Raw genomic sequence first — 23,815 nt, forward strand, 5'->3', positions numbered from 1 at the left:
GCCGGGACGCCTCTCGGCTCTTCAATTAAACCCACCCCATGGCTCACATCAGAAAGAAACCTGTGCGACCTCCCCTGTCCCAATCTCCGATTATACGACTTTTCAGCTGATTTCAGGGCAAGGAGGCCTGCCGACACGTCCAAAGTGGGCGCCCAGGGCGCTGATAGTGGCATCATGTCCATTTTTTGTGAATAGCACTTTTTTGCCTGTGTTCGGGGGGGTCGAGGGGGGCACAGCCCCCGCTGAGGTGCGTGTGCCTCAAGTTGTATGGCTCCGGCACTCTGCCACTCCGGTTCGTTATCAGGGTGGGAGTTTCGCTGACAGACGGGCACAGTTATAGAACCTCCCCGCCCTCGGCCAAAAGCGAAAGAGCTCCCTCTCCAAATGAGAGGGGGTGGACGAGAGCAGCAGTGCAGGCTGTGCAAGCCAGACAGCCCTGGCAGCCTGCCAGCGTGCAAGCCCCCTCCCTCCCGCTGCCCACCCAGCCAACCAGAGAGCCATGCGGGATCACATGCCCCGGAGTTCCCAGACAAAAAACGGTTCACCCCCTTCCTCCCCTCCCCCACCCTGCAATATCCTGACAAAGCCAGAGAGGGGGGGGCAGCCGGCACCTCAGTGGACTGTGCAGCTCCAGGGTTTATGGGTAGGTAGGTCCCTTCTTCACCTTCCTCTGTGTGTGCTGGGCTGTGGGGCTGTGCAGGCTGGCAGGCGCTGGGGCGAAGCCTGCCGCTGCTGCCTGGGTCCTCCCCCTGCCGGGAGGAGGGGGAGCACCGATCACCCCCCATCCATCTCTGGAGAGCTCTGCTGCTCCGGAGATGGGGGCGGGGAGGGATGCAGCCTGCACGGCCACGGAGAAGTGATGGGGTGCAGGCTGGCTCTGTGAGCTTAGAGCTGGATTGTGTTTCCGTGTTACACGTTGTGCTTCCTCCCCGTATCCGTAGCACACTGTCTTTTGGGGGATGGCACTTTCTTCCTGAGTGGGTAAGGCTTGCTGAACATGGGGTGAGAGTTCTTATTCGTGGATGTACTTTTTGTGCAGGTTTGTTTTGTTTTACTCGCGTGGGGCCGCAGCTGCCGGTGCCTCGAAGTGCCATTTAAACTGCTGAGCGGGGAGGCGGCAAACGGATTGTTTGTTTGTAAAAGTCGCTGCTTCTTCGCGTGCTGCAATTTGAATCTTTGGTAGCAGCCCCTAAGGGTCAGTCTGTGCAAAGTTGAGGGGTGTTCGTATTCTGTGAACTCACAGGAGTGAGAAGCGGGCAAGTTAAGGCCGGGTGAAGACACGGCCGGTTATCGAGTTAGAAGCCGGAGTCAGGGGCATGGAAGTGCCCCTTCAACTTAGAGGTTCGGGAACCCCCCCCTGACTGCAGGCAGCTTCGGGGACATGAACCTACACGCACAGTACTATCTCACAGCCCACCTGTATTCCGATCTGCTGTTTTAGGTGTTTCCTTGTATTTCAATGCGTGATTCCACCCAAGGCAAAAGAAAACTTGAATTTAAAGGTAAAGTTTTAGAAATACCGTTCACAATCAAGGCCTCTGCCTGTCCTTCGGGTCGACAGAGTGTGGCGGGCCTGCATTAGTTGTCCAGAAGTTTCCGAGCTGCATCATTCCGGACTTGGGAGAACCTGCACCTCAAGGCCCCCCCTCCCAAGAACTTGTGCCTTCTTGCACAATGCGAGATATGCAGCCCTCCTTTTCGCCAGGAAAAGAAAAAAGTTATCTATACGGGGCGAAAACATCTAGATGGAAAACAAGGCACTACGGAATCTGGCGGACACAGAAGCAGCTAAGGGCTACTTTGTAACGCGGAGACTATTGCATGCATGCTTCGGTTTAGTTGTATGTGGAGCTCTAGGGGTCCACCGTCCCAGAACGCTCGCTGTGGGGGTCCCCACATTGGCACCCGCGTGTCTTTTTTACAGTGACGAAGCTTTCTGGCCGATTGGACCCACCAGAAGAGGTTGAATGCACAATCTGGGATTTCAGAAAATGTTCTAACGCTTGTTTCTACAAGAGTTAAAGGGTTCCAGAGTAATGCTTCCTGCACCGAGACAGGCCGCACTGCAGAGTGAGGAGAGGCAGGGGGCTTAGCATTTCTGTACCCCTCAATATTGGTGCTGTTTCGCTTGGAATGTGGGATGGCATACATTGCAATAATGTTCTAATATTTTTGGCCCATTTAAAAACACTGCAAAATTTGGAAGCGTCAACGATAACTGCCCATTGTTAAACGTGCCCTCTTCTGTAAAACAAACCATGCACATGCTTATTAAATATTAACCATCGTTTAAAACTGCGGGTTGTCAAAACTATTGTCCAGGGGGGGGACTAGAAAGAAGTCATGACATTAAAAAATACACAAGGAGCGATTTAAGCGCATAGTTCAGAGAGTGACTGCAGAATGCTAGGGAGTGCTAGGGAGTGCAGAGTGACTAGGGAGTGCAGAGTGCAAGGGAGTGCAGAGTGCAAGGAAGTGCACAGTGACTAGGGACTGCTAGTTTTTTTTAATTCACCGTTCTAGCTCAGATTGGTGAGTAAAAATGGTAAAAGAATGTATAGGCAGGCCATTGTGACACAGTGATGCATTCAACACACTCGCCTCGCTGCTAAACATGGCACTGACACACCACCGAGAGCGACACACAAAAACTGCAGACCTTAAGAGGGCACCATTCGCATATTACTCAGGCGCCGTGACACACTGGCACGCCCCGACATGATGCCATCGGCATGAAACGCCAGCCCAGTCATACCTTCACACTCACCTCAGTGCTATATATAGCGCTGCAGTGAGAAGGTGTCATATCCTTCCAGAGCACTAGGGCATTACTGGTAATCAATCACCAGCTATAATGACAAACGCGTGAGTGATAACACAACACACGCAGACCTGCAGGCTTTACTGCTAGAAGCAAGGCTGGCTGGCTTCGGCGCTAGACACCGACACGTCTGCCTTGCTCAGCCTGGCGGACCTCCAGGCTCAACCCAAGAATAAGAAACACACCGACTCACTACTACACACGAGCCAGACAGCTGTGAGAGCGGTGTGGGCTGTGAGAGCGGTGTGGGCTGTGAGAGCGGTGTGGGCTGTGAGAGCGGTGTGGGCTGTGAGAGCGGTGTGGGCTGTGAGAGCGGTGTGGGCTGTGAGAGCGGTGTGGGCTGTGAGAGCGGTGTGGGCTGTGAGAGCGGTGTGGGCTGTGAGAACTGTGTGGGCTGAGAGAGCTGTGTGGGCTGAGAGAGCTGTGTGGGCTGAAAGAGCTGTTGGCAATGTAAATAACAATGCCATTTATTTATAAGTAAAAAAAAAAAGAAATGTCATGAGCAATGCCAATAGCTCTAACTTTTCCAAAGGCGAAACCATTGCATTGTAAATGCTTGTTTTAAATACTGCCCTCACCTACTAGTTAGTGGCCTGCTTCATCGTCGGTCTGCTTCTACACCCTGCTGCAGGCCAACAAACGGGGTTAAGCGCAAAAAAAACATTAAAAAAAAGACTAGGGATCCATTTGTGCTGATTGGATTAAAAATGCATATTACGGGTAGTCTTGGGTAATTAGCGACCCTGTCACCCTCTCTGCTTTATATCGACATGTTTCTTGCCAGATTCTGTAGCCCCCTAGGGGTCTATGGCATTCCTCAGGATATAGATCCTGTTTCCTTACCTCCAAAAACATTTAATCATTGAGGTATTTAGTGTATACTTAACTGAATCGTTATAGTATCACACTAGGAACTTCCTGAGTTTCACAAATTGTCACAGGTCACATTCAGGGGTAGAGTGGGACATCTTCCTGATGTCACACTTACTCCAAGGAACGATCGTCACCCAGTTGGTCCTCTCTTCTCTCTGTATTGGTACAGGGTTGCCAAATACTTGAAAACACAAAAGTAATTGACAAAAAAGTTTATAAAACAAGCATTTACAATGCAACGGTTTCGCCTTTGGAAAAGTCAGAGCTATTGGCATTGTAAATGACAACATTTTTATTTATGTGTTGGCTTTGAAAACATATATAAATGGCATTGTCATTTACAAAGCCAATAGCCTAATCTCGCGTAAATGCAACACCTATTGCATTTGCACCCACACACACACACACAAAACCGGATCACAAGAAGGGAACAGAGGCACACACAAAACCGGGTCGCAAGCAGGCAACAGAGGCACACACAAAACCGGGTCGCAAGCAGGCAACAGAGGCACACACAAAACCGGGTCGCAAGCAGGCAACAGAGGCACACACAAAACTGCATTGCAAGCAGGCAACAGAGGCACACACACCTCTTATTTCCTTATTACCTACTGCTGTTGCCAGTCTGGACTACTTTGCAGATGAGATTGCTTGCTACATTAAAACATAACACTTTGGGCAAATGCACTTAGTTTTCCAACAGTGACTGCCATGATTCAATGCGTCAAAGTAGTACAATGCAACAGAAAGCGCAGCACACGGAAGCAACTTTAGCATGCAAAATTATTTTTGCACCATACGCTGATACAAGTTTAGTGTTTAACAACATTGTGTCATATAGAGAAAAATCTTTGATACGGAAACAGACAAATAGCCTCAAAATTTAATGACCAATTAATCACGCAAAGTGGTGAAACCTGGCATTGCGTGGAATCCTAGTGTCACCTGAATACTGGCGCAAACATGGGCAAAGGAAAAGTTGTGTGACCTTTCCACAAGTAACCGCCTTTGCTCCACGGTGCAAGAGCTAAATCGTGTTTAATGTTGTACAAATACAGCCTTATTTGCAGAGCGTGACCGACATCATCAGCAAGCGATCCACAGTAAATACAGAAGTGCACTATTTTTTGCAATTCACGCAAATTAACTCTGCTAATTTCTGCATTTGCGAGATTATTAGTAACTCTAGGCCTTAGTTCCAATGTTTTCTAAACATTTAAGTGCTATAGTAAAGTGCTGAGCAAACAGCCTTGCAATCACTACAAAGCACTGTCCTCTTGTACCTTCTTGCTGCAGAGTACCACCAGCCACTGTAGTCAACAATAGGAAACAAGTAAGTTGGGGTCTGTAAATGTAATGTGGGTGGATGACTGGTTCAAGCAACTAGGAACTGGCGATGAAAAAAATCCACTTTTGGGGGGCTTTTTAAAAGAGGTGGAAATGTATTGAAGTGAGAGGCAAATAAAGAGATGTGATACTGCTATGAAATGCCAAGTATATAGTTAAATCAGTATGATGTAGCTTTAAAAAAAAATCGGCTCTGGTCTATCCAGTATCACAAGCACGCCACTACTTTGGAATTAAGAAAACCAGCAGTTCATACCTAAAACGATTTTCGAAACATCCCCTTGGGATGATAGTCAACCACTTCTGTTTACATGGGTCCACTTACAATCGCCTCTAGAGCAGCAAAGTACACTCTCAAATCAGGTGACGTTTTAATTTATTTTAAAAAGCTCTAGAAAATGTATGGTTACAAAAACAAATTACCAAAATTAGCCACTTTTTTTTATAACAACGCAACCAAATATGGTTCACCAACAGGGCTCTCTTCACCAACATAACGAAATGGGAAAAGAAGCATGCGATGGGCTAGCGATAGAGCCACCCGGTTCTACTGGAGCTCTTTGCTTATGTTTGTGCCAGGCAGCTTGCGATCAGTCAAAAGGAACGCTTTTCATGCCTGCAGTAACTGTAAGGGGGAGAGGAAGAGGATGGGCAACTGCCCACTCGAGGTTATGGACCCTTCTTGACATAATGGGCAGGGAGCTCAGGAGCTCTCTGAAGACTTGTGATTTGGCTGCCGATCTTCTCGAGCAAGACGGCGAAAAAAACAAGCATTACGGGCAGAGCTCACTCTCCTGCGGGATACAGAGCAGGGGCTGAAATCACTCTCCACCGGGCGCCATCTTCAAAGAAATTCCCAAAACAAACCTTAAAAAAAAAACACCGCCGCAATGACGATCGCAAAGGGGAGGAGAGCGAAAAAATCGCCGGAACGCCCACAAATCTGCTCCGTGAATGACGGACAGATCTCTCTTCCAATGGCTAGCCTCCATTTATGGAGCTGGCCAATGGAAGAGAGAGGAGGGACAAAGCCAGTACTGTTGTAACATAAGATTTTGCCTGCGCAAACGCTGCTGCGCAGCGGATCGCCAGGCGAAACCTAAAAAATAGGCTACAGCTCTTTTTTTCCCCTCGCTCATCATGTTCAACCTTTGTGCGACCATTCTAATCCTTGCTTCGTCACAGCATGGGGATTTGTCAATATCCAGATGACACTCAACTATTCATTGCAATCTCTATAAACTTTGAAATTCAGGGACTCAAATCCTGCCTTCAAGTTATCCAGAACTGAATGCCAAATACCCAATTGAAGCTTAACCCGATGAAGTATTTTCCATTTGCCAAATTCACCAAACAACTACTGATTTATGCCTGTTGTCCTGACTTGAACCTACATGGTTTCACTCACAAGTTAACAGACAATGTGAAATCATTTGGACCCATTCTATACACAGACCTCACCTTCCAAGAACACATTCCCAGCTGTCTCTCCCTCACAGTCTGGCAACAAGTATTTCTGATGTATACTTCTACCTGCAGATTCCTCCCCTGTAGAACAAGCCATAGACATCAGACTAGATCCAGGAATTCAAAGCAACAATGTCACCGGTATAGTGCCCTGGACTCAGTTGACATCGGAGTGGTGTCAGGCAATGCAATAAGGCACTCGCCCGACACATTGATGTCAGTTACTTTTTATCTGCGCCTTCAGGGTGGATCCAGAGCTTCAGTCTCTGAGGAAATTCCTCTCACAAATGTTCCTAAATGCAGTACCATGTCACCTCCTAAAAAATCATGTTTAAAACACTGCAGATTTTGAGGAACAGATGCCCATCAATGACCCCCTACTCAGTCCGTTTGTGGTGTCTATGGTCTCCCATGATTCCAAGGCCTGCTCCTCATGACTCCACATAAACCCCAAGGCCATCAAGGAGCAGGAGCCCAAGCTCTTCATGGCCAGGGCAAAGATGACAGCCGGCATTCAAAGTGTGCACTACGCTGTTGCTGTTCTAAATCTTTCTCATCCACAAAGCAGAGAAGACCACATAAAATGACAAAAATGCACTCAAGTGAGAAGTCTTCTAGGCGCTGTCCGACTCCCACAGGTCCTTCATCCTTGGAACTGGAGTTGGTTGAGATGCCTCTTGAGGATCCTCCACGGACCCATCCTCTATTTGGATCAACTCTGGATAGATCTCAACAATGTCCTGAGCCCTCATGCCGGCGTCTCAGATGCCACAATTCCATGAATTAGCTTTTCTCAGCACCATGTACAGCGCCTTCCCAAAAGCGTTAATGCCATATAGAGCCCCTTAAAGCTCATCAACTCCACCATGGCTTCTGCCGTTCTTGCCTTTCCTACTGATGCCGGTCAGTGCCACAACATCGGATCTGACACTGATGCTTCTCTGCTTTTATCTGGTTCTTCACTTATTGGCACTGCATCGGACTCCATGGACACTACTGCCTTCTCTATCCCCACCTCCAGATACGGAGCCACTGTGCCGCAGACTGACGTCAATTCTTTGATCCATTCCTTGGGGAGGCACAGTGCTTGCAGGTGGAGGAGGCTTATGTTGTGTCCTTAGTGAAAAGACACCAGGAGCCAGGATGTATTCTTAAGTCTTCTTTAATAAATCTTTAGATCAGGTTACATCATAGTTGACTCCAGCCAGCCTAGTGTGGTACCAGCCCCACCAGGAGCAGCCTCCCTAGCTGCTCAGCCCATCTCCAACTGCCACATTCACCCACTCAGTCACCCAGGCATTCCACGCATCACAGGCACACCAACATTCTAACACCAAGACACACTCTGGCTGAGCAGCTAGAGGCAGCAGGGCTAGAATACATGTTATTTAGTTATGTAGGATATAACATTACCTCTTTTTTTCTTTAAACAAAATAAAACAATTACATTACAAAACAATTACAATACAAATCTCAAAGATGCAGCAAATGGAAAAAGCATCAAAGAAGATGGAATCATTAAAGCAGGAGAAAATCAATAATAGAACAAATTACTAACTCTAGAATGCAGCGATGAGAAATCATTACTAGAAAATATTTCTAAATTCTAGAATGCAGCAGATGAGAAATCATTACTAGAACATATTTCTAAACTCTAGGATGCAGAGATGACAATAATACATCAGAAGAGAAAAACACGCAATAAAGGAAAGATGGTTAAAATAAATATAACTTAATTGCAAAATCCCCCATCCCCCTTCAAAAGAGAAATTTTAAAACACATCAGAACATTGCATTAAGTTCCAAATATTCTGTGCTAAAGGTAAAATTACCTAAAACTTAGTCCCAAAAATAGGAAAAACCAACCAAATGGGTCGTCACCCATATTTCCAACCTTAAAGGTACTGTGCACAACTAAGACGGGGATTAAAACTAACAACCAACCCCGCGTAGGAGTCAACCTAGTTACAACAGATGGGAACTAACCCATGACCCAACCCCTTTGTAGAGGTTACTTACCCTGTGTAGGAGTAACTCACAGTCCCATTGAAATCATCCAAAGTGGGAACTGACCCAAACCCCCTCGTAGAGGTTGCATACCCCAAGTAGGAGTAACACATTTTCCCATAGGACTAATAAACCTGAAGTAAAAAGGGAAATGACTAAAGATCGACCACATATGACTATCCCTCATGTAAGGGAACTGTGAAAACCACCACTGTTAACCTGTGGCTTCACTACCTAAAAAGGTTGTACAAATAACACCTTACACTCTAATAAACATTTATACTAGAATAATTGTACACCTAACAAAAAAAAACACACTGATAACACGCCGGTGAGCGACCACTCACCCGAGTTGTGATTATTATCACTTTCCCTGTAGAAGAGAGAGAAACAAAACGGGACAAACCAAAAAGCAAGACATTTCACTCACATAGCCGATATATCATAATACAATAAAATTCCCACAACACATTGCGAACTCTCACCTGAGTTATAGTTTGAGAAAACTTCCCCTACAGAAATGAGGGAAAACAACACCAGAGCACCAACAATTAGGCATTAAACAATATCTGGAATGAATTACTAGAGGACTGTGAACATGAGAAAATGACACTAGATGGCAGTATAACACACAACAGTGAAAGAAAAAGTACTTTGAGAAAAAGATTGTACCACTACGACTTATTACGAATATAATTTTCTTACTGCCGTAAAAACTACACCAGTCGTTTCCTGTGTGCTGCTAAATATGTAATTCATAGTTCACATGCCCTTCGGAAATCTGATGTCTGACACCGGTGTCGAACACAGCTGTAACGCTGCCCTCTTTAAACCAAAATATGTTGTATTACATAGTTCACATGCCCTTCGATAATCTATATGCTGCTCCGTCGTTTTTCAACATCGCTTTTCTTCCACATCCACTCTCGTGACTTTCTACAAGCCGGAGTCCTACTTTACTCTCACTGAAGAGACGTGAGAACGCACAGAGAAGACACATCGCTGCCTTGCTGAATCCCAAAGCACATTCTATGTGGAGAAGTGTGGCTCAGGGGTTAGAGGCGGCAGACCTGGAAGCTGAGATCGGTCCTGGACCAGGGTTCAATTCCCCGCCTCGGCGGGTCTTGGGCTCAAAAATTCCATGGACTCGATAATTCTCGTTCCGGTGCCTACTCGACTCACGGGTTCACACTCTGCGACTCTGGGCAATAGCTTGCTTAATCTCCACTACGGCCCCTCGCGGCGGGATGCCTGGCTTTCACCTTGTGGATACCCTGCTGGGGTTATCTCACAGGGGAATACCAGGATGGGTTCCCAAGGCAAGCGCCTTGATGCCTATGGGTGATACGTGCGCTATATAAATCGCAATACATTTACATTTACATTTACATTTACATTCTGCAACGTCCATCATTCGCATGCTACTCAGGACAGAGGAAGAGCTGCTTCACGGACACGAGCAAGCACAATGCAGGGCCAGGGACCAACCGTCCCCACACAGCTTTGTGCAGCGCGTTTCCACAAGAAGCGGTTGGACCCTCCCGCTAACCTCCTCATCTTAAGTAAGGTACCTTTAAATAACTCGGTCATTAAATCACTTTTCAGCCGCTGGGGAAAACAACGACTTTCCCTTCATTGATCAAAACAGCCACTGGAGGAGGATGATGTTCACAAATTTTACAGCGAGATTTCTTGAACAGTTTTAAAACCAGCTCCTTTTTGATAAGCCAAACTCCATAACTTTTGAAATACCTCATGAAAATATATCACTCTTAGTAAATGGACATGAAGGGCACAGATGTAGCACATGGTTCAAATTGGTGTCATTCTTACTTGAGGCTTTTACCCACTGTGACAACTCTAAGACAGAGCACCTTTTGGAGAGCGATGAAGGTGAATCACCAACACAAGTTAAAACTATCCTTCCAACTCACAAAATCCTTTCAGCACACCGCATGTTCTTACCTCCTTTATAAATAAGCTCCATTTGTGTAGTCAATTTTTTTCAATTTTCAATCTTTATTTCGTTGCATTGCAACATAAAAGATAACAATAAAATATACAGTTCGTGGTAAAATATACAACAATATAACATTCGTTATAATGGGCACCCTAATACTGCATTACTTCTACATTTCATCAAATTTAACACGTTAGCTAGTATTTCATCAATAAAAGCACATGATTTATAATTTCAGTTTGGCACAGTATCAGTTAAATATTAAAATGTTAAAAACAATAGAAAAGTTAAAAAGACATTAAATTGAATTTAAACAACCAGAATTAAAAATGCAATGCATTGGCTTTGTTCATGATTCCAGGGAGTCTGAATAGCAGCTTTCTTTAGTTTAAAATGAAAGAGATAATTTCCTTCTAACAAAATAAGTGGACAATAGAAATTTGCTAATACCGAACACGATTACTTGACTGGTGTCCATGCTTAGGATTCTGCCAGCTTCCCTATGGGAAGTAGAGCCGATATTACGGCACAAGGTGACTATCCACTTTTTCCTAGCTTTGTCATAACTGGGACAAAAAAACAGTATGTGGAAAATGTCCTCCCTTTGGTTATTGGTGCACAGGGTACAATATTTTTTATCAGTCTTCCCCCATCTTTTCTCAGTTACTTTTATCCTCAACGTTCCATACCTAAATTTTAGATATAAGGATTTAGCCAGTGGAGGTTGAATTTCATCTAGAAATTGTTCGAATAGAGCCTCATTTTTTGCCAAAAGAAATTTTTCAGTAAGAGGGCCGTGAGTTCTTGAATACACAGATTCATAATTCACGTATGACCAGAAGCTTAATTTAACAATTTTCTTGGAAGTTGGGTTTAGGGATTCAGGCTCGTTCCAAAAGTGTGATAATCCGAGCTTGGTAAGCCAGTTTTTTACATGCTTAAACCAAAAGATCTTATTATCTCTATCCAGCTCTAATACTTCCTTCAGCCCATTTCTATAGTCAGATAGTTCCAGGGTTGTCCATAATCTGACCCACAACAGCAGTGGTCTCAATATAGCGTGCTGATCTGTGTGTTTAATGTTAAGATCTAAGAATAGGGGTATCAGGGGGGTGTTGATTGGAACTTTTAATAGTCCCCTGACAAATTTGTTTTCCAGTACTTCAAAGGTTTTTTTACATACTGGCCCCCAAATTTCTGCCCCATACAAGGAAGCGGATTGTACCTTGTATCTAAAGAGCTCTATTGCGGGAGTAACTGCTTTGTTCACACTTTTGTTGTATCTCTGTGTTATTGGGAAGCAGTTTTGTTTAAACGCCAATTTAGATTTTTCCAATTGTGGGCCCCATCCCATTACAGAGTCCATCAAGACCCCCAGGTAAGTAAAACTGTGCTCGTAGTCTAATCTTTGCCCATTTAACATTAAGTTCTTTTTGAAAGTTTTATGCGGGTTCAGTGCCATATATTTTGTTTTTTTTATATTGATTTCTAATCCTTTATGGATACAGTACTGTTGGAACCTGTCTAATAGGATCTGTAGGCCACGTGGCGTTTGCGATATTAGGATTGTATCATCCGCGAAGAGGAGGGACGCGCGACGCGTTCCCCTCCCAGTCGAGGAGAATCGTTATCGCAATTTTCCGTGTAGGTTGCAATATCGTTTACATAAAGGGAGAATAGAGTAGGGGCCAGGACACAGCCCTGTCGCACTCCCCTTTTTATCGGAATCGGGTCTGTGAGTTCCCCATTTGGGCCCCATCTAACCTTAGCGTAATTCTCCCGATGCAATCCTATTACAAGTTTTAATAAGTCGCCAGGCAGCCCTTGCCTATTCAGGGTTTCCCAAAGTAGATCTCGTGGAATGAGATCAAATGCTGCTCGTAGGTCTACAAAGGTCACATACAAGTGACCTTTGCGGATGATGACATACTTCCAATACAAGCAGCATAACCTGAATACTTGATCAATAGTACTTGTTTTACTTCTGAATCCCGCCTGGTATTTAGATAAAATTGACTCCTCCTCCAACCATGAATTTATTCTATTTAGAATATGCCTAGCATATATTTTCTGCGTGATATCTAAAAGGCTAATGGGGCGGTAATTTGCTGGATCACCACAATCCCCTTTTTTAAAAATGGTGATGATTTCTGCGCCATTCCAAGTATCCGGAATGTGCTCACTAGCCGCAACTATGTTAAATAAATGATTTAAATAGGGTGCCCAGACATCAATATTATACAAATGCAGGTCACCAGGGATTCCGTCGAGCCCTGGCGCCTTCCCTTTCTTTATTGAAATAATTGCTGCCTCTGTTTCTTGTAGAGTAAACACTACCTGGTGAGTGTTGGCTGGTATTGTGAGCGGGGGTACATCATTTGCTGCCTCGGTCGGGGTTTTGGCTGCATACAATAGCGAAAAGTGCTTGACCCAAGTGTCTTCATCTAAGTAGACCTCCCTGGAACCTTTCTCTCGTTTATTTTCCTTAGCTTCCAATTCCCAGAATTGTTTCTGGTCCTTGTTTTTAGCGGCTGTTAACATATTGAGCCACAATTCCTCATCCCATGAGGATTTAGCTCTTAGTATTATTTTGTTATAAGCCTTTCTTTTCTCTCTAACTGCTAACGGACTTTCCCCTTTAACAGCGTTAATCAGTGCAGTTTTGGCAAGGCGGCATTCCTTGTTATACCAAGGTTTGCCTACAGATTTTGCACTAGTCCTACCTGCACCTCTCTTAGGTTTTTTAGTAAGAATTTCTAATAATTGGCTGAAAAGGGACTTATGTAAATCGATAAATTCTTTAGGGTTGCAGCTAAGGGGGCAATATGGGTCCAGGGTATCTGCAAAAATGCGGTAAATATTGGCCAATAAATCCTCTTTTTCTAGCACAAATGCCCATTTGACCACCCTACGATTGTTACTAAGACCAATATTATCAGTTGTGGTTGAGGTTGCTATACTATGACCTCCCTCCATGTTGTCAAGCCCCGTAACCATGCTTAGTAGAAAACTCATTTCTAAGGGGTAATGGTCGCTTTCGTATCTCTCTTTGACCTTTAGGTCTACTGTAAAGGGCCAGAGATCAAAGGAGACGATAACGTAGTCTAATTTACTCCCATAATTACCTCTCTTAAATGTGGGGGCTTTCGGGCTATCTGAAGGCATACGGCCATTACATGCTCTCAGACCATGTGAGGTCAAGAACCGTGTGATTTATAAGGCCAATGCTGTACCGGCCACCATACAATTCTCATTCAGGGCAGGTATTGCATTGGCGTTGTCCTCCTCCTCAAACAATATGGCTATCCCCGAGATTGGTTCAAAATTACAGTTCAAGTCTCCACATAGAATAACACCTGACTCTGTTTTTAGTGAATCCATAAGCGACTCCAACTTCCCTATACACATGGATTCCTTGTGGGAAGATTGCGGGCTGTTGTAAACATTGAATAAATAAAACGCCCTATTATCCACTGTCGTTATTTCTAGACAGAGAATGTCTGGGGAGTCGGTGTTGATCATTTTAATAACTAATTTAATGGAAACATTGAGCCATACTAGGAGGCCTCCAGATGCACGACCTCTCAGGGAAGGGACAGCCTCTATTTGGTAGGTTTTATAGCCAACCCTGTGCAGTTGTACTGTGGCCCATGTTTCCTGCAACTCACAGATGTTTTTTTTTTTTTGTTTTTTTTTAATAATAATAATAAGAATAGGACTCACAGATGTCAAAAGTATTTATGTATGCGTTCCAGTCGGGGTCATTCAATTTTACACGCACCCCCGCAATGTTCCATGAGACGAGTGTAAATAGGGAAGATCCCTCGTTCGTATCATGGGGCACAGCAGGTATAACAACTGGTGAGCTCCTATTCACTTCATCTGAACCTATAACAACAGAACATTTGTCCACCCTAGGACTGCTATTACCTTCTTTTCGGTGGTTGTGTCCCAAAGTACACGACACATTTTCAATCCCCCCAGCATCTCTACTTTTTTGGCTCGGGGCGAATGGTAACAAGGATGAGCCCTCATTTGTCCCAGGAAGCGCTACAGGTAATGCAACAGACAATCTATTTTTGTTTGTTTCATCACGGATAACGGCAGTGTATGGGCCTGGCTTCAAACAACTTAATCCTTTTTCCACAATACACCCCAGAATACATGAAACATTTTCAGTACCTCTATTATCTTCCGTGCTCTTTAAACATCAATCGCACTCTTCCAAGCCACTGAATGCCTCAAACCTATTTGTTAGTTCCAAGGGAGTAAATGGGATGAGATTGGACATATTACCATTTCCTCCTGGGTTGTGACTAGTTGGTACAGTGTTCCACCCATGGATCAAAGGGGGTGGGACAAGATGGTGCAAATAGGCAGGGTTCCCAGCTACTTCCATATTCAAAAATTGTGTGTTAAAGGGAATTAAGCTAGTTGCGTGTTGAGGGGGGAATACAGTTGATCTTGGGTAATAGTAAGTTAATGGGCGTGGCACTATACAGTTGTTTTCGTTGCCGTAAGGCCAACTCAAAATATATTGGACCGCCTTCCTGTCCCTGAAGTTTACAACTACAATGTCACCCCCTATATCCTTTGTTCTGCCATCCAGCCAAGACAGACGGCGCACATGGACTATTTCGCCATTTACATAGCTGGCTTTGGGTCTGTACAATGACAACCAGTGCATGATCTTGTTCTTTAGCTGAAAGTAACCTTCCCGCTTACCACTTGTCGGCTCAGGAACCCCGGTAAGCACCACTACATATGGTAGGGCTTCCGGTGGAAGTTCCATAGGTGGTATCCTTCCCTGACCCCCTCTTACGTGACCACCCTCTTTCTCTTCAACTCTAGGCAGACTGTTTGGGAGAATAGTTGGTTCCCTAGGTTGAATATTGGCTAGGGTGTCCGTAGAATTTGATGTTATGATTGGTCTACTCTTGGAAGATTGTAGTTGTTTTGGGTCAGAGCTTTTGGGCGGTTTACTAACAGAATGAGCACCTATAGTTGGGTGGTTAGGGGCAGCTGCATTAGCCACTACTATGTTGTTATCAATAGTAGAGTTAGTAGCTTTTACAACTGCCCTTTCAATAGAGGGAGTACACATTGTATGTGGAGCTTTTTGGGGCTGTGTTGCATTCTGGGGTCTTAGTGGCCTTTCCAGTTGCCCAAGAGCTGCCAAGTCCAACTCAATCCTCCCCAGCCTTGATTCCACTCCCTTTAGTCTATCAGATAAAGCTAACATATAGGTTCGCACAATCATTTCAATATTGTCCAATAGATTCTTTGGAGAGGTTGTCTGCGGACCTTCTTCCATTGGGGTGTGGATAATGTCAGGCAATGTGGTTGATGGGGAAGGAGGTGTTGTGGATTTTAACGGGGTTAGGGCAGTTGCCGTTGTTTGCTTGCTAGCTGACTTTCCCAAGGTCATAGTAGTGGCAAGACTAGTCTTCTTACCAAAATCCGAGTGGCTTAGCTTGGACTTACTTGTGTCCATTTTTGTCCGCCTCCTTTTAGGGGGTGGGGGCCCATGTACTTTATTTGCCAATGTCCTCTGGTGTTTCCCTCTTACTACCTTTCCCGGCCTGATTGTGGGAGAAATCAAAATTGCAGCGGGGTTAGGTGTACTGGGAGGATCTTGGGCCTCAATTTGTGACTCGGCCCAAGTTTGCGTTGGTGAAATAGCAGGAGCTAGGCATTCCTTAAGCAATAGAGGCACACTGGCAGTTGGAGATAGATTATCTGTCAGAATGTTATTCGTTTCATTGTCCAAGGTGACAGAATAAATGGGCTCGGACAGTGTCCTATTTTTAGGTTTAAAGTATTTTATTAAGGCACAAAAACACGGGGAGGGGAGCAGGAGGTCAAGCATACATACAATACAAGAAGCGGAACGTTGCAGCGAGTCAGAAGAAAAGCAGGGAGGCAGGAAGTCCCAGAGGGTAACTAGGCAAATACAGAAGGCAATAAGGCATTGTGAACGACCCCCCTGTTGACCCCCACTCCCTAAGCAAGGCCACACCCGAATAGCACCCCGCAACACAGTAAAGGAGAAGCATACCGTACCACCAACCCCCCGACCCCAGAAAGGAAGAAGAAAGGAGAGCAAAGGAGGAAAAGAAAGAAAACAATACCCCAACATCCCCGTCCGAAAGGCAGCAATAGAAGCATATAACCCCTCTTCCCGCCCCCAACCCCCGGCCCCCAATCCGCACATTCACTCCGCCGCAGCTGCCGGCGGCGTCAGCCTAAGGAGGCGCAAATACCGTGGACACGTGAGCTCGTGGAATTCCGTGGACAGCAATGCCAAAAAGGGGTGCCAGAGCTCCTCAAACTGGTCGACATTCCCAGCCACCGTTAGCGACATCTTCTCCATGCCCAGTACCTGCCAGAGTCTATGCAGCCAGCCAGTGATAGAGGGGGCAGTAGGGGTGCGCCAGAGTATCAGTATGTTCTGAACGGCTGAACCTAGCGCAATCGCAATCTGCCTGCCCCTGCGGGATTTCAGCGGGTACATCAAATCATTGGGGAGGCCTAGCAAGACATACGCGGGGAAGCGCGGAAGCTCTATCTCAAAATGCCTATCCACCTCATCTAAGACTTCCTTCCAGTAGGCCGACAGCACCGGGCACTCCCAGAGAACGTGCGTGAGGGTGCCCTCCTGTCCGCAGCCGCGCCAGCAACCTTTATCGCCTATTTTGCGCATCTCATAGAGCCGCTCCGGGGTATAGTACCAATAGGTGGACACTTTAGTGAAGGTTTCCGTCAGCCCAGTATGGTACGCAGAGTGCCTCGCCCGATACGCAATCTTGTCCCACTCCTTGTGACTCAGGGTCCTACCCAGTTCCCTGTGCCAGCGCTCCCTCCCTGGGTTATGGTAATGAAACGGCGGGGGTTGGAGAAATTTATACAAATCAGTGATGAGCTTGGCGTCCGAGGTCCGGGTTACCAACCATCGCTCGTAGGGCGTGATTGAACGGGCAGCGACGTCACGCACTGGGGGTTGAAGAGCCCAGTGGCGGACCTGCATGTAACGCAGCCTGTCCCCCTCCGTCAGGCCAAACTCCTGTCGGAGCTGCTGGAAGGGGAGCACGCCCTCCGGCCCGTAGATCTGGAAAAGCGCCCTGCAGCCCGCACTCACCCAGTGGGAAAAAGCTCCCGGCTCCAAACCCGGGGCAAAGTCCGGATTGTCAGCGATGGGAGTGAACGGCGATGGAAAGGTCGTGAGCTCACGCAGCTCACACACCACGTCCCACACTCTCAGCGGGACCCGGGTGATAAAAGAGGCGTAGAGATTAAGCGGGCGGTGAGCGCGCCGCAGGAACGGGACCTCCTGGAGGGTACGGCCTGCGACTGCCTGGTCCTGAAAGAGCCAGTGTTTATCCGATTCCCACCGGCTCCACTCCACCAGATACCGAAGCTGCGCCGCCTGAAAGTATCTCCGGAGGTCCGGGACTCCGAGACCCCCCGCCTCCGGGGCCAGCATGGAGAGGACCCGCTTCATCCGAGGCTTACGGCCCTGCCACACAAAGCGAGATATGTCCGCCTGCGCCTGCCGTATCCAACCCACGGGGGCTGGAGGGGCAGAGCGCGGAAGAGATATAGGATCTGAGGCAGTATCGTCATCTTCACCGCCGCGATACGGCCCAACCACGAGAGTAGGCCCTTGTTCCATCGGCCGAGTTCCTCTTTGATCTTTTTGCCCAGAGAGGAGTAGTTAGCTGCAACCATGGCAGGCAGGGAGGGAGCAAGCAAAATGCCTAGGTAAGGCACCGTGGAGGAGGACCACTGCAGAGGAAAGAGACTCTGAAGGTCCTGCCTGGTGTCAGCAGAGAGCGACACATCCAGTGCAGCCGACTTAGTCATGTTCATTTTAAAACCCGCCACACGGGCAAAAGCGTCCAGTTCCTGGACGCAGGCAGGGAGCGACCGCTTGGGGTCGTCCAGGGTCAGCAAGACATCGTCCGCGTATAAGCTGACAGTGTGCGTGTATTGCCCCATCTTCACCCCAACAGCGTCCGGATTATCTCGAATCCTCTGTGCAAACGGCTCCATATAGAGGGCAAAGAGGAGGGCGAGAGGGGGCAACCCTGTCTCGTGCCGCGCTCAATGGCAAAGCAATTGGAGCTGTGTCCATTGACACGCACTGACGCAGATGGTCTCCTATAGCAGTTAAAGACCATAGTGCGGAACTTCTCGCCGATCCCCAGTTTCCCAAGGACCAGCTCGAGATATGGCCAATGAACCCTATCAAAGGCCTTCTCCGCGTCGACTGATAGCAGCATCCGCTCCCCCGGAATGCGTGAGGCCTTTTCCAGCACGTGCGTCACCCTCTTTGTGTTGTCGACCGTCTGCCTACCGGGTACAAAACCGGCCTGGTCTGCCTCCACCAGACCTGGTAAGTGTAAACCCAATCTGGCCGCCAAGATTCCGGTGTAAAGCTTGAGGTCCACATTTAGGAGCGAGATGGGCCGGTACGAGCCGCACAGGGTCCGGTCCTTCCCCGGCTTGGGGATAACCGACACCGTCGCCGAGAGAAGGTCCGGTGGGATAGCTCCCGGCTCGGAGAAGGAGTTGAACAAGCGAGCCAGTAGAGGCGCGACAGTGGGACAGAAGGTCTTGTAAAACAAGGCCGTATAACCATCCGGGCCCGGGGCTTTGCCGTGTTTTAGCCGTGCAATCGCGGAGATGACCTCCTCCACGTGAATGTCCCTCTCCAGGTGGTCCGCCTGGGAGGGGTCCAGGGCCGGAAGGGTCACGGACTCCAAATAGGCCTCAGCCTCTCCCGGTGGGGAAGGCTCCGCCGCGTACAGTTCCTCGTAAAAGGAACGAAAGGTATCTGCCACCTCCGCGTCACCGGAAACCGGGATCCCGTTCACTCCCACCAGCTCCTTCACCACATTGCGCTGCTGCGCAGCCCTGAGCCTATGGGCCAGGAGTTTACCGCACCTGTCTCCGCCGGTGTAAAAGGCATGCTTCAGGCGCAGCGCAGCATACTCCGCCCGATCTAGATCCAACGCAGAGAGGAGTTTCCGAGCCGCCTTCAGCTGCTTCCAGATACGAGGAGCCCCCGTCCGGCGGTGAACCTGCTCGAGCTCCCGAACCTGCGCTGTCAGTTCCTCCCTCTTGCGTTGGCGTTCCCTGTTTTCCGCCGAGGAAATGGAGATAAACTCCCCTCTGACGACCGCTTTCAAAGCCGCCCACTGCGTCGCCAGGGACGTGGCAGAGTTGTTATTGTGGGTCAGGTAGTCCTGGATGACCTCCTCCACTCGCTTTACGACCGATTTCTTATGGAGAAGCGTGTCCCGGAGCCGCCACATCCCCCTAGAGGGGGGGGCCGCCGGCCAAGCAAAGATTCCGGAAACCGGTGCGTGGTCGGACAGGGACAAAACCCCGATGTCCGCTGCCGTGGCGGCCGAGCGAAGCGGTCCACTCACCAAGAGGTAGTCCAACCGTGAATACGTGCGGTGCGCGTGGGAGAAATAGGAGTAGTCCCTATCGGTGGGGTGCAGGACGCGCCAGAGGTCATGCAGGTCCATTTCCGCAAGCTGGTCCTGCACCGCCCTAGAAAGCTCCCCTGTCTGCGGAAAGCGTTGGGCAGACCTATCCAGGGTGGAGTCGAAGACCGTATTCAGGTCTCCCCCCAAGATGATATGGCGATCGGGCGAGGCAGTGACGTCCACCAACACTGATTCCAGGAAGCGATCCTGGTGGTCATTCGGGCTGTACGCCGAACCAACCGTAAAGGTAACACCTCCCAACCGCATGCGATACACCAGAAGCCTCCCTTTCTGCTCAGCATGTTTATGTAACACCTCCCCCCTGAAGGAGCTGGCTAAAAGAATGGCCACCCCAGCAGTCTTAGTCGTAGCAGAGGAAAAGAATTGCGTGGGGAACTTGGCAGAGCGCAACCTATGGCAATCTTTGGAAAGAAATGGGTCTCCTGCAGGAGGCAAATATCCGCCTGCGACCCCTCCAACAGGGAAAGGATCGCCCTACGTTTCACGGGGTTATTCAGGCCCTTAACATTAAGGGTCACTACCTTCAGGGGCGGCATCGCCTCCAGGGAAACAACGCGCTATGCAGTGGGCAAGGGATCAGCGGAGGGGGCACGCGGGGCAGGGGCGCAGGGAAGGCCAGAGGCAACATCGCACATGTTCGGACCACTTCGGACGGGACCCCCCCCCACACCAAACCAACAGTTAAACCCCCCCAGAGCCAACCCGTGGCAACCAACCAAAGTAAGAAAAAACAGAAAACAACACCCCATAGTCTCAGTCTAGCCCAAATGGGCGAGTCCGTAGAAAAAAGTCAAGTGGACGTCCAGCCACACACCCCCACCCCCCACCCCCCCAGCCCCAGCTCAGCACCGTTAAAGCTAAGAACCTCTCCCCCCGGAGAAAAGTTAGGCCGTCCGGGCCACACCAGTAGCTTCAGGCAAGTTCCTGGCCGCATTCCTCAGGGCCTCCGCCATTTCTGCCCTGATGGTGGGCGAGTCCGGACGACTCGCCGGCGCTGACGATGGGCGCCTCCTCGACCTCCGCCGGCCCCGCCGCTCCGGGCGCCGCCATGCAGGTGTAGCCCCCTCCTCCTCTGTAGCAGTAAGACCCAATACTCCACAGACATCTTGTAGAGAGCGCAGCTGATGCAGCACCCCATTCCATCGAAAGATAAGACGGAAGGGGTGGCCCCAGGAATAGGGTGTCTCATGCTCTCGCAGAAAGTCCGTCGCGATGCGGAAAGACCTGCGCTTCTGCAGTGTGATGGCGGACAGGTCCTGATAGAGCGCCACAGGTCTGTCACGAAAGGTCAGCGGCTGCTTCCTGCGGGCCTCCGTCATGATGCGCTCTTTCAGGGGGAAATCCGGCAGGAAAGCTAGGATATCAGGCGGGGGAGCCGATGACTGGCGCTGGCGGCCCACCCTATGCGCTCTATCAATGCGGATCGGGAAGTCCGCTCCTTCCTCCAAGATGTCGCGGAACAAGTCCTGCAGATAGGCCACCAGGTCCCCACCCTCATCCGCGGACGGAACACCTCGCACCCGAATGTTATTCCGCCTGGACCTGTTCTCGAGGTCTTCCGAATGGGCCTGGAGCTCAACACACTGCTCCCGGAGGCGGAGGACGTCCTGCTGGAGATGTGTTATCTCTTCATCGCGACGCTGGGCCGTCGTTTCCACAGCATCGACCCGCTCGCCCAGGCCCTCGACCTCCCTGCGCACCTCCCGGACCTCTCCAGCCACCTCGGTCTTAAGAGTTTGAAATTCCTCCTTGAGGGAGCTGAATAAGTCCTCCATGAAGGACCTCGTGACTGGTGGCTCGCCCACGGCTGCGTCCGTCGATGTCCGGGAGGCCCCCGGGGACGGCTGTGTCCTGTCGCGTAGTTGCTGGGACCTGCCGAGCATTTCCGGCAAAGTGCGAACTCCTCGTGCCGCGCCACGTCTCCCAGCCATCTTGGCCCCCGGTGAAGCCTAGGGTCAGTCGCTGTAGGCGAGCGCCACCGCTCGCGGGCACCAAATGTGAGGCCCTCGGTGGGGACAAGGGTAGTGCGTCACAGGCGACAAAATGGCGGCCCGGTCCTGGGCAAGACGACCCCCGGGCCAGCAGGGCAGGCAGCAACGTCCAAAGTGGAGGCCTCCAGTCTCGTATTCCCAGGGAGGGCAGTAGATGAGTCGGTGCCAGGACAAATCGAGGCCCTCGTAGAAGAAGGGTGCGGGCGAGGGCCACTGGGCAAAGCTACACAAAGACAAGATGGCGGGAGGGTGGGACCCAAGGAGGTAGCCCGGGCCGGCAAGTCCATGGGCGACCCCCAAACAGCAACGGGTCCGGAAGGGGCGAAACCGGCGGCTCCCCTCGCCACTAGTTAATTCGCCCGGCACGGGCACAGCTCGAACTCCGCCATCCAGCGTCTCCGGGCGCGGAGTTCGCAAGGCGTCACCCCTCGAAGTCCAAGGCAGGGGGAGGGTCGCCGGCGCAGGGGTGAGGTCCGTCGCCCAACAGCGGTGTTCGCCACCAGGGCACTGGTCAGGAAGCTCCGGCACTCCGCGAAGTCCGCCTATTCCGCTCCCTCGGGATCTCCGGCTTTCAGCTGTTCAGCACTCGGCCTAGCCGAGGCGAGCGGACAGCGCTGCCGTATGCTCCGCCTCCAAGCTCTTCTCCTCGGGACGACCCAGGCTCCGCTCCTCTGAGCGATCTTCGGATAAACTTTCCGGGGACTTCCCCCGGGGCCACGAAAGTCAAAGTGGCATCAAAGTGTGCCCCAGGAATTCCGGCACAGTTCTCTCGCCCGCAGTGCAGCCGCGGGGGGAGAGAAGCGCGGCGATCAGGGCTCGGGCTGAGCCGGGCCGGAGGAGCTACGGGAGGAAGCGTCCGCTCACCCCGCCATCTTGGCCACGCCCCAGTGTCCTATTTTTAATACGTTCAATTGAACGACGCCTATCCGCCCGCTTCTCAGCAAGTAGTAGTTCTTTGTTACCCTCGGGAGCAGCCTTGGGAAAATAGTCATCCAGTGTTCTATTTAAAATGCTCCCAGATTTATCCAAGCCAGTAATGGCAGTGCTAACAGCAGCAGTAGCCATCAAGCAGTTTCACAATAATAGGGATCGTGAAAATAGTTTTACTTACTCAGGGATTTGATTAGGGCCTCGTGCCCAGCCCGGCCTCTTCTGGCCTCTGAGGGCCTAAGAGGGCCCGCCCTTTGCCCGGGCGTCCCGCTCGCGTCCCGCGTTGCGGGCGGAGTCCCGCTTTGGAGCGCCGCCTGGCGCTGGGTGATGACGCGCTCCAATGCGCGTTAGCGGTGCCCCCTGGGGAGGCCAGTTCCTTCAACCTGCGACGCTGTTGTTCCTAGCGTCTCGGCAGGGAGGAACCAGCGGGTGGAAGCAGCCAGGCACGAGGGTCGTCCCAAAATGCAGGCGAGTTTTCAATTCCCTCAGGTAAGCGTCCACAGACCCGTCTTTACTTAGCAGCAGTTCACCCCTCTGGTCGGGCGGAGTCCCGCTTTGTAGCGCCGCCTGGCGCTGGGTGATGACGCGCTCCAATGCGCGTTAGCGGTGCCCCCTGGGGAGGCGAGTTCCTTCAACCTGCGACGCTGTTGTTCCTAGCGTCTCGGCAGGGAGGAACCAGCGGGTGGAAGCAGCCAGGCACGAGGGTCGTCCCAAAATGCAGGCGAGTTTTCAATTCCCTCAGGTAAGCGTCCACAGACCCGTCTTTACTTAGCAGTTCATTTGTGTAGTCACTGCACACTATTAGTTCAAGTCACTCCTTAACACGCAGCAAATTTCAGTTAAAAATCAGACATTTTCCATATGTGTAGAAACTAGAAGCTGTTTAAGATTTTAACACGCT

General features: G+C 49.6%; 1 protein-coding gene across 1 annotated transcript in view; it reads left to right on the forward strand.

The window, feature by feature from the left end:
* Window positions 1-23,815, forward strand: part of DNAJB14 (DnaJ heat shock protein family (Hsp40) member B14) — a 350,933-nt gene that overhangs the window by 303,610 nt on the left and 23,508 nt on the right. The gene's annotated exons all lie outside the window — the stretch shown is intronic.

This window comes from Lissotriton vulgaris, chromosome 3_1 (assembly GCF_964263255.1).
Source record: "Lissotriton vulgaris chromosome 3_1, aLisVul1.2, whole genome shotgun sequence".
Taxonomy (NCBI): domain Eukaryota; kingdom Metazoa; phylum Chordata; class Amphibia; order Caudata; family Salamandridae; genus Lissotriton; species Lissotriton vulgaris.